The sequence below is a fragment of the Rattus norvegicus genome, chromosome 16, assembly GCF_036323735.1.
Source record: "Rattus norvegicus strain BN/NHsdMcwi chromosome 16, GRCr8, whole genome shotgun sequence".
NCBI lineage: Eukaryota > Metazoa > Chordata > Mammalia > Rodentia > Muridae > Rattus > Rattus norvegicus.
The window spans coordinates 74,386,292-74,401,732 of record NC_086034.1 but is presented as its reverse complement, the minus strand read 5'-3'; the positions used below and the strand labels follow the sequence as shown (position 1 = coordinate 74,401,732).

Below are 15,441 nucleotides of genomic sequence, written 5' to 3'. Positions count from 1 at the left end.
TTTGCGGCTGGGCGAATCCCATGGGAGCACAGTGCTGACTTGACCTTTTGCTGGAGAAAGGCTTGCAGGGGTTTTGATGTCTACTAGTTCTCCTTCACAAAGTCCTTGGAGTAGTGATTGCAGAATAAGTTGAGTCTTAAGGTCATGCTGGAGGAACCTGAGGCAAAATCCCCACTAAGAAGCAAGCATTGTGAAAGTCAGGAGACACTTCCTGATTGCTTGGGTCAGGGTACCGGAGAGAGTGGTTCAGGTACAGCATATCTCACCCTGCTATTTAAGGACAAATCGGGGATCTGTTTCTGGGTGTGCATTTCCTGCCTCAAGATTTTTTTTTCCCCACCACCAACCACAAAAGTAGGACGAGTTCCCAGTCAGCAATCACCAGGCGCTAATGGAATGGATGCAGTCCAGGTGATTGGAGTAGCGGAACCCCCTTCCCGCCAAGACCACTTCATGGGACTTCAAGCAGCACTGAGGAGAGAACTCCAATGGGACAGAGAATGCCTCTTCCCCATCAGCAAAGCATTTGGTCAGATGAGAATGTGCAGCGTGTGGGGAGAGACAGGAGATTAGTCCTTAGTGCTTGTTAGTAATTAACCATACAAGCAAAGGAGCCCACGGAGATGTGAGGATATTGAGAAATTTCTAGGCAGAATTGATGGGAAGAAACAACGAATGGAAGTCACTTAGGGGACTTGAGTCCTCTCTGTGAAGTGAAATTCATGAACTGGGAATCGTGCAAAAAAGACTTTGGGGACAAAAAACAAACAAACAAACACAAACACAAAGCCATCCCTCAAACCCTTTCATTCGAAGAGCTTGAGTCTAGAGGTGAGGATTGGCCATTAGACCATCACCAAAAATGTTAGGTATTGATTTCCTGGCACCGAGTACCAGCGAGTTGAACCCCTTGGTGCAGGCAAAGCCCACCATCTGAATGAGAAATTCAGGAAAGAAAAGCTGAGAAAGAATCAAGGACAATTAAACATAACATTGTGTTTGTTACACAAAATCATGCAGGTAGAAGGCAAATAAATATACCTTCAAGTGTATATGATTAATACTCAAGCAACAATGACTAAAGGGCCCAAGGTGTGGGGGCTATAATAACAACGATGATGACAATAACAATAGTAATAGTAATAATAGTAATAATAATAAATACAGGGCATGAACTACAAAGAACAGAGTTTGCCAGTTTTGTCCTGTGTGGCGTTTCTTGATATAATGTTTACATGACGGATACTGGTCAAAAGCTTCTTCTTAGTTGCTGTCTTCTTGAAAGAATAATTCAGCCAAGACAGATGCAGTGTTAAGATGTTCTGTGAGTGAAGTGAAAGCGCTCTCCCAAGGGTACAGAGAGGGCTGACCCTGACATGGTTTGGATGAGATCTGCTTTGCAGCTGTAGAACCTCAGGGTTTTTGGTAGTCTCCTCCTTTGGGTGGTGTCACTGGCAAGAAAATCCCTTTGGGTGCCACCCCTCATGGTTTCCAGTTAAATTGTGTTGTGCCTATCCCAGAGTCATTGAAGAGAGAAGCAAAACGCTAACAATAGATATGGCGGTAAGATAATGGTATAATCAGGGTGTGCTGATCCTGGGTCAGCTTGGGGCCATGGCTTTCCTTCTTGGACTTGTTCTGGGAGGGAAATTCCCTGCAGTCTTTCATTGTTGTATACCTGCTTCTCGGGATATGCCTAATAGTGAAAGGAAACCTGGGCAGAGCTGGCAGGTACTAAGCATGCCCTCTTAATCCCAGCTCCAGGCGATCCAGTAATTGTATGTGAATTATTTTAGGTAACCTAAAATGTATTCACAGAGGCTTAAACAAGCTTGGCTCTTTTTGTTTTTGTTTTGCTTTGTTGTTTTCTCCTCACACAACAAGAAGTTCAGGTGAAAGGAATTACTGATGCTAATCCAAGATCTTCAAGTAAGGATGGATTCTTCCACCACATTCTTGACCTTTCCAGCAAGGTTTGTGCTATTGCTATTGCTGGTCTCTGATATTTAAGGCAGATAATTAATATTAAGGGAGATGTATATATAAAAGAGGGAGCAGAGGTATGAGGTTGGGATAAGCCTTTTTAGAAAATCTTTACCAGGAAACATACCAGGTGGCGGCTTCGGAAGTGTGTTCTTCTCAGCAAGAGGAAGGCACAGAATAATGGAGCAGCTAACCAGCATTCCTTTCCGACCAGAGGTAAGGAAATGACCTCATTCCATTTTAGAAAGCCGAGATCCTAGAGCATGTGCTTGCAGCACAGTGTCGTCAAAACTGAAGTTAACATGTCAGGCAAGGAATTAGTCCTGCGTGTGGACAGTTACAAAACACTTTCCTAGTTGACTGTTTGATCAGAGAGAGAACCAATTCTACAACCGAAGACTCATAACCCAAGTGGTAACACAGACGAGAACATTTGCCTCAGCAGTAACACAGCACACATAATGATCAGTAAGGTCTGTCCTGTTTCCTTGCATGTGTGGACAAAACAAGTTCCACATCTCGGACAGGGTCAGAAAAGAACTGGTAGGAAATAGCCTTGGTCAACCTTTCCTTGCTGTGGTAAGGGACCATGACCAAAAGCAACATAAGCCATGCTGCACAGTGACAAATGTCCCATCAGCCTTCACATATCCAGTCCATACCTTCCATCCAGCTACGGCTTCAGCCATTGCTCCAAGCTCTGCTTGACTGCCCCCTTGGAGGAGTTTGAACACTTGATCGCCAATGGATGGAGCTGATCCAGTTGGTGAGGGAACCTTTGGGAGGTGCAGCCTTGCTGGAGGAAACCATCACTAGAAGAAGGCGCTATGGTTCACAGTCTTCCTGCACTCCCTGCTTGCTCTCTCCCTTCTATGGGTGGATGAAAATGTGATGTGCAAGCATCTTGCTCTTCGTCTCCCTGTTGTGCATCTTCTGCTGCATGGACTCCACTCCCCTCTGAAATCACAAGCTAAAACGCTCTTCCTTAAGTTGCTATCAGCCATGGCGCCTTACCACAGCAAGAGAAGATTGCCCAATGCATCCCCCATCTTCATTTGGGGACAAATAGCCAATTCCTGCCAGTTCCTTTCTGACCCTGTCAGCAATGCAGACCTTGTTTTGTGCACACATGCAAGGAAACACAACAGAGCTCATGGTTATGTTTCTTGCAATACAGCCAATGCAAGTGCTCTCCCTTGCCTCAAAGACTGCAGCTCTTGCCAGTGGTTCTTCGTTTTTTTTTTGCAGATCCAAAGGTCAAGTATCCCACAACATAAACTAACCTTCAGTGTCCTAAGCAAAGATATCCCGAGCTCAGTGCAACAGAGCGGAGGTTCAGATTTAAGAGTCCCCTGAAGGTTGGAAAAGAATCTGAGAAAAGACGAGCAAAACTCAGGTCAGCTTGATTTTAGGTACCAGTACTGCGTGTGCTAAGACTTCTAGAGTCTGACATCAGCCACATTTATTTTTGCCATATTGAAGCGTAGAACAATTTGGGGGGTGGGGGGAAGTTCAGGTTACAATTACCTCAGTCCTGTGAGTACAAGAAAGCTTGAGACATATTTACATTGAAACCTTTACAAAACACATGCAGCTTTGTCCATAAGATGGGTTCTTGTTGACTTACAAACAGCAGAAGGTTCTAGGGAGGATGACCAAGGAAAATACAATCACCAAGGGAGTCCGGATTTGGTGTGGCCCTGAGATAACATAGAAGTCACTTAGGCTGTTGTAAAATGTAAATGACATCTCTCACAAGGATGAGTTGTATGACCTAAGAGGAATGTTTTGGGGGTGGAAGGGTCTGGGATAAGTTCTGGGCGAGCCTGTAGGCAGTACCTGGTTCACCAGACAGGAAAGGATTGCCCGCTTGTAAACTACATCCATTCCCAGCATTCCAGAAGGAGGATGGCTTTAACATCTTGCTTTGAAACATGCCCATGTATTTAATGTTTCTAGTTTCCTGGTGCTTATCATGTGTACAACGACTTACATGTCTTCTGGGGATAGCAGCTTCTATAAAGGGATCTCAAGTGCATTTTCTCTCTTCTTCAAGAGTTCTCGGGGCACCCTGACACATAGCCAAAAACCCTTTTTTTTAGTAGTTTTCTTCCATTGGGGAATAGGATCTTGTAGGGGAGCAAAGAACAAAGAGGGTGCAAGGGGTACCACAGCAAATGGAACTCTCAGGTCCGAGTGGAAACAATTTGGGGCAGTTTACATTTTTCAAAGAAGAATATATGAGGAATGGATGCCATAGAAACAGAGGTGTTGGGAAGTGAGAGGTTTTCACAGGTAAGTGGGGGCAAATGGGTCGTCTCTACAAGTCCAGTCAGAATGTTTGCCTTTAGCTGGGCTCCTTGAGAGCTCTGAGAAATTATTAGGCTTCTTCCTTTCCAGGACCTGTTTCTTAGCATGTGAAAGCAAGGGAAGGGAGGTAGTTTCTGTGGATGTCAAAAATAAAGAGTTGGTGCTAGAAAGGTTTTAATGTATAGCCTCTTTCTGAGTATTTAGTTTACATTAAAAAAATAATTAAGTTTGTCACTGTTTTTAAAGGCAACCAAATTTTCAAGCACAGGTCTACCCGCAAGTGACTGAAAACCAGCTGATACTACCTAGGGTTGCAGGAGTGAGCTCTTTCTAGTTGCCAATTAAAGAATTAAGAAGCCTGAAGGAGGCATTGCTGGGGATCCGGTGCCAGTTCTAGCAGAGCCATTATATGATACCTGGGAGATCAGAGTCCCTCTTGGGGTTCTTAGTCTCATTAATAAAAGAATTTAAGGAAGGACACAAATAGAAACTCAAGGACAGAGAACCGGACTCTGGGAGCAGCTTGAGGACAGTTTATTAGAGTTTGAAAGGAGAACCTCAGGGCAGGCAAGCTGTAAATCTCATGGGTACTTGGAAGGAAGGAGGGGAAAGGAGAAGGAGCAAAAGTCATGCTGCATGAGATTAGGTGGAATGGAGGTCAACCACCTGGCAGCAGGCAGCCATACTGTAGGGATGGGAAGATTAAAACGATGCTCAGAAAGGCCAAAGCATTAGTCCTGAGGTTTAAAAGAATACTTAGTCCCTGGCCAGCATCTAAAAGTAAAATGCAGGAAAAAAAGAAAAGGAAATAATTACATCTTTCTGAGGAACATGCAGGGGTAGATGCAGGGGAATCACCAGGTTGCTCACAGGAAGTACACAAGGCAGAGGAATTCCAGAAAGAAAAAGCACATTTACCTTAAAGTGAACCCACCTTCTGGGGATGGTTCCTGTGGTGGTTTGTATATGCTTGGCCCAGGGAGTGGGTATATTAGGAAGTGTGGCTTTGTTAAAGTAGGTGTGTCACTGTGGGTATGAGCTTAACACCCTCATCCTAGCTGCCTGGAAGTCAGTCTTCCACTACCAGGCTTTAGATGAAGATGTAGAATTCTCAGCTCTGCCTGCACCATGCCTGCCTAGATGCTGCCATGTTGCCACCTTGATGATAAGGGACTGAACCTCTGAACCTATAAGCCAGCCCCAATTAAATGTTGTCCTTGTGAGAGTTGCCTTGATCATAGTGTCTGTTCACAGCAATAAAACACTAACTAAAACAGGGGCCTACCCAGTCAGTAATCAGTAGATTAATCTTTAAGGAAGGAGTTGAGGCCTTGTCTCCACCTAGAAGTAAATTTCATTTTTTGCGCACTTCTTCATGCATGATGTAAAAGAAATAAATGCATGAACTGGGCTCCTAGAAGGGGATATGCAATCCCTCTTGGGATCATCAAGTTTGTCCTTAAGACAGACCAAGAAAACAAACGAGCCTTTTCCAACAGACACTTCACATTTCCAGGGACATCAGACTGGCAGCCACTTTATCCCACACACCCTCAACCACTGCAGGGTGACAGACACCAGGAGGAAAAATTCCTCTTGTTACAAAGCCAAACCCTGAAGACAGAAAAGACAGGTTAAGAGGAGAATTCTATTGTGATGCTCCCTACTTACTGAAAGTGTTATGGTTAATGGTACCCGAAACAAATTCCCACATCTAAGGAGCCAATGTAAATGGTTTACTCCTGTCTAGCTGAATTTAGAGGAGGAAACAAACAAACAAAGACGAAATTTGTCAATCACCCTCAGACTCCGAGGAAGATTCTTCCTGTTTCTCTCTGTTGACCTGAGATCTCCTGCTGCAGGCTCTGATGGGAAGCATGGGAAATAAGCCCAAACTGACTGCAGCAAGACCACAGCAAAACTTGACATTCCCTTCTGAAGTCCTCGTTTTACTGTATGAAATGAATGGGCAATGTATTACTAGAAAATAATCAAGCAAAATTTATTGATGCACATCCTAGGAGGCTTGCAGACAAAACATGGAAAGTAAAGCAGACGGTTGACGGTTAAGTATTTTCTAAAAGAAAGGGGTAATCCATTCCCCAGAATGAGCTCTGTCACACATCCTGTGCTGCAGCCCAGCCAGCAGAGTCTACCTTCCTGACGCCAGCTCCCCTATGCTCACCCCAGACCTCAGACAGAGCCTGAGTCCCACACACAGAGCCTTAGCCCTGCCTGTGTCATCCCCAACCTCCAGGCTTGGCTCACGATGCATATCTTGTGTTCTATAAAAATTCTCCATCGGGGAGAATTTCCTACATGAACCCCACCACAGAATTTTGAAAGAACAATCATACATTTCACTTTAAAATCCAAGGAGTTTAAAGAAGACAGAGACAGCTCAATGAACAAATCCTAGAGTGTGTTTTAAGTCTGAATGTATGTATGTATGTATGTATGTATGTATGTATGTATGTATGTATGTGTCTGTGTCTGTGTCTGTGTGTATGTATGTATGTATGTATGTATGTATGTATGTATGTGTCTATGTGTGTCCCTCTGTGTATATATGTGTCTGGAGTATATGTGTCTGTGTATGTATATATTATGTATGTGTGTGTCTATATGTGTCTCTCTGCATTTTAAGTATGTATGTACGTATGTATGTATGTATGTGTCTGTGTATATGTATGTAAGTATGTATGTATGTGTCTGTGTCTGCCTGTATGTATGTATGTATATGTGTCTATGTGTGTCCCTCTGTGTATACATGTGTCTAGAGTCTGTATATGTATATGTATATGTGAGTCTATGTGTCTATGTGTGTCCCTCTGTGTATACATGTGTCTAGAGTCTGTGTATGTATATGTATATGTGAGTCTATGTATTTCTGCGTGTCTGCCAGTGTATGAATATTCATTACTTTCCTCAACTTAGTTTAAGAAGGGAGAAATGGATGCTGGTGTTCATGTAGATTTTCCTCAGTCCCAGCACAAGACACCCAGCATGGCCTTCCCTGATCAACTGAACCTCTCTGAACATTCTCTCACAAATGTGCCCAGTGTCTATCTCTTTAAACTCTTGTGTTTATTTGTTTGTTTGTTTCTCTCAATTAAATTAATTGACCACTGAAATGAACCATTACAGTGCATATGAAGATGCCATAACAAAAAATAAAATTAATAAAATATGACGAATGGAGTTTGTGCCACTTTCCTTGAGCGCTTTTCCAGGAGTAAACAGAGAGTCTACATCTTTCTCCCCTCATTCTTAGCTGTGCCTACCGGGAAAGGGCTGCCACAGAAGTGCAGCAGGGTTTATTACTAATAAAATGGGGCTGTTCTTGTTTTTTTTTTTTTTAAATTGGGCTATGATTAACTCTGGAATATTTTTAATCATTGAATGGTCACCTGGGAGGTCAGCTAGTGTTCAGATTATTGACTGAAGAGACTGCCTTGAAGCTAATCATTATAAAGTTATAAGCTTGAAAACACTGCCATTTCCCAGGCAGAGGCTGAAGGCAGGAGCAAAGTAATATACCTCCTATCAAATTCCAGAAGACACCGTCTTTATGTAGTTTCACTTTAGGGTTATATCCCAGCCGATCTAACAGATAGAACAGTCAACCGGTGAGGTGGGATGAAGCACTCTCTCGCCTTTGAATCCTGGGAGAGGATGGGAGATGAAAGGGAGGAGGAGGAGAATGGGAGGAGAAGAAAGGAACAGGATTCTGTGTTCTCTTCAGAACACAGAGTGGTTGCAAGGGAAACCCAGCGGCAGAAGACGCAAAGCAACCAGAGAAGCTCCACTCTGGGGAAGCAGTGAGGGGAAGAGCTGGAGAGCAATGACCGCATTCTGGCTCGGGGTGAAACCTTCTCAGGAGGAATGGAAGGGATAGAGCAGACAGGAAGGAGGAAGGTCTGCAAGAAAGGACATGTGGGGAAGGAGAGAGGCTGGAGAAAAAGGACCCTTGTCTTAGTGGCTGAATTACCAAGGCTAAAAATGGAGACCTCTGCTTCTGTAACTGTTCTTTCTCCCTTGAAAGGCAAGAGAAAAGATAGACAAAACAACATTGCTGTTTACTTTAGGAAATCCCTGGAAGCCAATTTGTCTGTGGAAGTAAATTTTCATTTTGACAAATGGCTTTTCAATTAAAGAAAAGAAAGCAGTGGGCCACTCATTTATCAAACAGCACCGTAGTGACCAAGTCTCACTTTGCCTCTGCTTCTGAGAGAACGATCTCATCAGCCTTGCCTGATCCCAGTAAATTCACAGCATCACCACTCGAGGCTAGATTCCAACATCTTGTACCTGTCCCTGTGATTCTCAACCTGACTGGGTTATGAAATGCCTAGGGGAAGAGGGAGGGTGGCCTCTATATGCCCAGACTGGATGGAGTCTGCAGAAGCAATTGGGTCAGAGGTCTCTGATGTCGCTCAATCCCTTGCATCCATGATGTGGTGACATTAAGGGGAGTGATAAAAGGTCAAGGGTGGGGACTTAGAGGAAGTATGTCACAGGGGATCTGCTTCCTCCCTCTATTCCCACCCCTGCTTCTTGGCTGCCATGTGAAGTGCTCTGCTCTACCATGGCATCCTGGACATCACTAATTGACACCCGAGAAGACATCAGGAAAATAATTCCTTCCAGAAGTGTTGCAGTAACACAGGGCAATTTAACACTCCCCTGAGTTTTCTTTTCCGAGAAACCTAAGCTCTGTGAAACAGGTGATTTCCTCTTCCTAGAAGAGTGTGTGTGTGTGTGTGTGTGTGTGTGTGTGTGTGTGTGTGTGTGTGTTTGAGCATGTGTGAGAGCATGTGTGTGCATGTGTGTGTATATGTGTATAGGGAATGTGTGGGTAGAGGATGTATGTTTGTATGTGTATGGGGATGTGTGTGCTTGTGTGTGTGTGTGTGTGTGTATGAGCATGTGTGAGAACATGTATGTGCATGTGTGTGTATATGTGTATAGGGAATGTGTGTGTAGAGGATGTATGTTGGTATGTGTATGGGAATGTGTGTGTATGTGTGTGTGTGTGTAGGAGATGTATGTGTATGTGTGTAGGGGATATGTGTGTAGGGAATATATGCATGTGTGTAGGAGATATATGTATCTCTGTGTGTGTATGTAGGAGATGTATGTGTGTATATGTGTATGGGGACATGTGTGTGGTGCGTGCATGTGTACATTTCTAGGGGGATATATGTATATTTGTGTATATATGTGTGTAAGAAATGTGTGTGTGTGTGTATGTATGTGTCTGTGTTTGACTTTTCCACATTTATGGAAAATAAGAGAATTATTCACTCTCATTTGAGTAAAAGTATGAGAAATAAAAGTTTAATCTTAATGCCTCAGCTGGGTTAGTAGTAAGTGATAGAACATTCTATTGTTATCGGATGAAAACTGACGTGGAACTTTATTGGAAAGTGTGGTGCAGGTGCTGGAAAAAGGTGTGGGAGTGACTGTGTGAGAACATGGGATCCTCCTCTGAGTGACAGGAAGTTAGAGAGAGAAAACATGAGCAGCTGGTGCACTGCAGAGAATGGGCGTGCTAACAAGAGGCAAGAGGTGAAAATGGCGTCAAATCAACGGGCTTGAACTTATGGGACAGTGAGCCAAGCTCTCAGCTGAAACAGGGGATGCAAGAAAAGATGAGAGGGAACCAGTGTACGAGTGAGAGATGTGACCTCTCTTCTTCCTCCCTCTGCCCCACTTCCTTCTTCCTCCTCCCCTCTCTAACGGCCTCCCCTTGCACAGCTTCCTGAAGATGTTCGGAAACCTATTTCCCAGACACCAACAGTAGTCATTTCTGAGAATTTTTTAGCATTACTTTTTCTTCTTTCAATCGATGACATTTCTACGACTACATTCTATACACATACATTCTAAAATAAAAATAACTTCTTTTGTGTTTTAAAGAAGAATGAAAGTTTGTGTCAAACTTCAGCAGTAACAAGAATGCGATCCACTGCATATGAAATACATCACACGAGTCTTTGTCCACAAGGCCGGTCCACACAGAGCTCCTGAACAGGATGCAGCCAAGAGGGAATGGCTTGGCAAACAGCCGCTCAGTGCCCAGGGAGAGCTCCCATGTGTGATGAGAAGCTTGAAGCCCGCACCCATAGTACAGGCATAGCTCCCTCACTCCCATGCCATGAAACCCTGGTGCTGACATTTTAACAGGAGAGAGTGTCAAGGTAACTGAAGGAATCGATAGGATTCTGTAAAGTTCTTCGTGTCCATCTGGCCATTAGAATCCCAGCCGCAGGGGGTGGGGCATCATCATTTCATGGGTGCTTCCGGGCTTACATGCCCATCATTATTCTTCCCATCTAGTTCTTCAGCTTGGCAATTTCAGACGCTGCACAGTCGAGATCAAACTTCCGGCCTCTGTAGCATGCTGATGCTGCCTTTACGAGACACCAGAGCCTCCTTAGAAGAAATAAATTAGAGGCCTTCAGGTCCTGTGGCCACAGGCAGGGTTTCTTCGTGTGAAACAGCTTGTAATTTCCACCTGGCGCTGGACGTGATCAATGAAACGTTTCTGAGATTGATTTGATATGGCGTCCGGGGAAATTCTCCCTCTCGCTAGCCCATCCTTACCAATGCCAGCTAAGCAGGATGGATCATTTGCCTTGTCTGAGACTCTCTGTGGGTGACATCATGAAAAACCCAAGCCTCCACTGGGCACGGAGAAAGACAGAGCAGGGAATACCAGGTGCAAGGATGTCCCAGATTGATTGCCATTGTCACTCAAACGACATCTTTCTCGGTGTTTTGGCATGTGCTCAGGCACAGAGCTATGAGGTGGTGTCACAAAGACTCTGATCACCAACCCCTTCTCTATTTTTAGCACCACATTCTAAAGTGCAAATTATTCACTGGACACCATTAAATGTTGAGTTGAGCGCACAGCATCCCAGTTAGTACTTTGACTACCCACAATCCCCAGGGCATGAGGGTTCTATTTAGACAAAATTTACACGGGGGAAACATATCAAATTATAAGAATCCTACTCTAGTTTTACGGATGCGTGATTACCATGATCCCCGAAAGCTCTTCATTCAGGGGACCCAGATCTTGACACAGCATTTAGGATGGTCTCTATCACCTTCCTTGGTGTGTGTTTGTTTTACACCTGCCATTAGGTGACCTGGCGACTTCTGAAAGGAGTGCACTTTTTAACAGCACACAATCTCTTTTTTCTCTTTGGCCGAATAGCTGGATTCATCCTATTCTGACTGTTTGTAGGATGTAATATGGTGAAAGCATGTATATCTGAAGTCTGATGTAGCATGTAAATAAAAAAGCACACAAATCTATGACAAAACCCTTACCACTGTTACGTGATGCTCCCGAAGTCTCCATTCTGACTCAGCCGCAAGCCTTGCTTTTGTTGGTAACTGATAAGGGAGAGTCCAGTCACTGTGGGCAGTGCCACCCCTGGGCTGATAGCCCCAAGTGCTACAAGAAAGTGGGCAAACAAGCCAATAAACAGTGTTCCTCCATGGTCTCTACTCCGGGCCCTGCCTTGACTTTCTTGCTCTAACTTTCCTCAGGGATGGACTGTGATTGTGGAACTGTAAGCTGAAGAAAATTCTTTCCTCTCCAAGTTGCTTTTGGCTATTGTGGTTCATCACAGCAACAGGAGTCCCAAATTCTTCATGATCCAAAAGTCACAAAATTCAAAGCCCTATTTTTCATTTACTAATTATGAGCCAAGGGCAAATTTCTCTATGTACTATTTTGTCCGACCACAATATGTAGGAAATAATTTTACCTTCCTCTCAGGATTACTACCCAAGGTCTGTAAATGTTACTCACACAGATATACTGGTTGGGTTACTCAGAGGAACAGAACCTAAAGAATGCATAAGTGATAATAAGAGAGGGTTTGTTTGATGGTTCACATGGTCAGAGGCTGGATATTTCCACAATGCCATCTGCAGCCTAGGGAGACAAGGAAACTACTAGTCTTTCAGTCCCCAAAGCAAGTAGCTTTTAACAAGGGGTGGGTGTGAGATAGTCCAAGACAGAAGGTTGGAAGGCAACTGGAAAAATGGGGTGAAAATACGTTTTCAAAGGCTGGAGAATCTAGAGTCTGCTGTGAGGAATGGTGGCAACAACAAAAAAATGTTCCCATTGTAGAAAAATCCAAGAATAGAAGCAGTAGCACATGCCTACAATCCTTGTACAGGAGGGTTATGAGTTCAACGCTAGCCTGGGCTATGTGATGAGAACTGAAAACTCTGTTAAAAAATAATAAAGCAGTATTATAAATATACCAGCACTCACCTGGTATGGACAAGGCCCTGGATCCAACCTGCAGCACATGTAAACAGGAACCTCACCTTACCTCACCCCAACACCCCCCCACACACACACCCCTTCATTCAGCTGAGCCCGAACTTTACTGAATGATGTTGCCTATGTTCAGAGGTCTTCCCCAGCCAGTTCACTGACCTACAACATGTCAATCTTCCATGGAAACACACTCACAGACACACACGGAGGTGTTTTACCAACATTAAAGATCAACCACATTCTACCTCTTCCTTGATCTATGAGACAGGCTGACTCCATGATAGGCTTCAAATGGGTAGTTCAGGAGACTAGCGCTAAGAACTGGGCAAGTCCAAGAAAGTCCGGGTAAGTCAGTTACCAGAAAAAAAACCAAAAACTCAGGATTCAGGCAGCCAGTCAGAAACTACCCTACCATCAGAAGCTTCCCCACCACCTGGCCTGAGGCAAGGACAATGGGTCAGCAGCAGTTTCCTTAGCAACAGTTTCTAGACCTCCCCAGCAACAGTTTCCAGCCCCCACACCTCAGTAATGAAATGTTCCTAGAGATGGAGCAAGATAAAGGTCACCTACGCTGGAATCCTCTAATGTGCTTTAAATCAGGCCTGCAAACTCACTTGGTTGTTTCTTTATCTTGGTAATGGAGACCCCAGCGTGCTGGACTTGTGCAGAATAAAACACCCTTTGCGTTTACATACTATTTGAGTCCAGGGTATCATTCTTCATGGAATCATGAACCCTGACAGCTGATACTTCCCAGCAAAGTTAGAAACAAATGGACCATTCCTTACAAGAGAAACCTCCCTCCTCAGGACCTAGTCTAGCAGCAATAAGCTTTATCTTTGTCTCAGTGAAACACTTATTTATTAACTAACACAGAGTACTCCGAGTATTGGGAATAGCTGGACAAAGTAGAGCTTAAGTTTGAATAACACAGAACAGCACAGAGACCTAAACAGTCCATTCTGCATTCATGAATCGTCCTCTTTGGTTGAAGACTTTATCCAATCCTGGGACCTCTCCGTTAAGAAGCCCTCACCCTTCCTACCATTGTGGGGCTTCATGCCAAAGCACGACTTTGTCCTCTCACCTACCCCCTCTCTACATTAAATAAAAATACGTTCAGGAGGCCTCTCTAAGGGATGGGCAGCTATGCAATCCCAGCCACACAGACTGTAGGTTAGCAGAGCTTTACACCACCACTCAAAGTCAGCAATGCCATCCTTGTTCTGTAATCCTCTGCACTGGCTAATACAGCACATAGACTTCTGCGAGGTGTAACTACTCATAACTAGCCCCAGGGGAGAAAATCTAGTGGTGTGGCACATACCCTGCCCCTGATCTTTTTCTCCCTCCCTACAAAAAAGACATGCTTGAGTTCCTCATCAAGTTGCCTAGAGTATGCTAACCCTTCCATCTCCAGGGTCATGGTACCTAAAAAAAGCATCTCACTTCCTTCCAACCAGGTCCTATCTCTGCTGTATTGGTTTTCTAGTAACTATACCTGTTATGAAATATAATGCAACAGATCTGGTTCGTGTAAGAGGGTTTATTTGGGAGAAGGGAGGGGAGTGAGGGATTGAGGCAGACGAGTAGACATGCAAGCAGACAGACAGGAATAGAACCTTGAGAGCATGAGGTGGGGATGACAGAAAGGAGGAAAAAGGGGCTGGGAAAAACAGAGAGAAGGGGGAAGGAGGAAGGGAGGGAGGAAGAGAGAGAGAGAGAGAGAGAGAGAGAGAGAGAGAGAGAGCTGGTATGGCTAGCAGTCCACATCTGGCTCACCTGGCCTTAGAAGTGGCAGGTGATAGAGTAAGCAATTGCTAGGTCCCCAAGGTCAAGCCAGCAGAATCACATGTACACTAACAATACCCAGTGTCAATAACGGAAGGACTGAGAATTGTGTTTTGTGTATTAACTGTTATGCTAACATCTGAGTGTCCTGGTAGATGCAAAGAGGCCTTCATTGTCAGCTCTATTGTTAATATAATTTGGCATGTAACTCAGGAAATGTTTCTTAAGCATTTATTATCTGTGTAGGAGGCAAAAATAATTTACTGTCTACTCTGAATTCTTAACCAGAACCTTCTGTAACAAACGACAGATTAAAGTGGAAAAAATAGAGAGAGAAGAACGATACCTCATACATACGCAATACAGAAGGAGAGTAGGAGGGGAGGGGGCATTTAGATTAACATGTGACAGAACCGTGGGCCCTCCCCACCAATGCTTACATTAACAGCACACTGGTAGAAAAAGCCTGTATTGTGCAGAGGCCCATTCAGTCCAGCACAGTACCAGGCAGCTTCTTAACTTCTCTAGCCCACTTCCTTTGTTTCTTTCACTGTCCATATGCATTTAATTCATTTCTAGACACAAGATCCTGGAAATCTCAGTTGGGTGCCCTTCATACCCAATCCTTGCTTATGACACTAGAGGATGAACAGAAAATAGAGAGATTTAAAAGAGGCAGCTTGAGATCCAGGTTTAGAGACCACCAGCTGAAGCCAAAGTGAAAGGAATTTAAGATATTTAAGGTATCAGTCACAGGGAGACAACAGGGGAAATTTCAAAGATTAAGGATCAGGTTGTTTCCTAGATTGAAGCCATGCATTAAAATCCTTCTCCTCTTGTGATTCACAGTTTCTCTAATACAGAAAAGACTCATTCCTTATATTCTTGCAAAAGGGAACTTCTGCTCTATCTTTTAACTTTCCCTGCCTTTACTTTTATTAAAACAATCAGTTTTGAGTGGGTGTATGGCTGAATCACACATCCTTTAGCATGTCTAAGGATCTGAATTTAACTCCCAGCCTTCCGAAGCCAGCTACCAAATATTC

The 15,441-nt window shown here is 44.0% G+C and overlaps 1 long non-coding RNA gene across 6 annotated transcripts in view; it reads right to left on the bottom strand.

The window, feature by feature from the left end:
• Positions 1-13,076, bottom strand: part of LOC108348419 (uncharacterized) — a 72,986-nt gene extending 59,910 nt beyond the window's left edge. The window contains exons 1-2 of one of the 6 annotated variants that reach the window (XR_001841666.3): positions 12,850-13,076; positions 11,638-11,703 (exon numbers count right to left, since the gene is read on the bottom strand). This is a non-coding gene — a long non-coding RNA (uncharacterized LOC108348419). Of the gene's footprint in view, positions 1-2,645; positions 6,246-7,833; positions 8,888-11,637; positions 11,704-12,849 lie in introns of those variants that run through there. The other 5 variants (XR_010058471.1, XR_010058473.1, XR_010058472.1 and 2 more) reach the window with 5 other exon arrangements.
• Between the last annotated feature and the right edge of the window lie 2,365 nt (positions 13,077-15,441).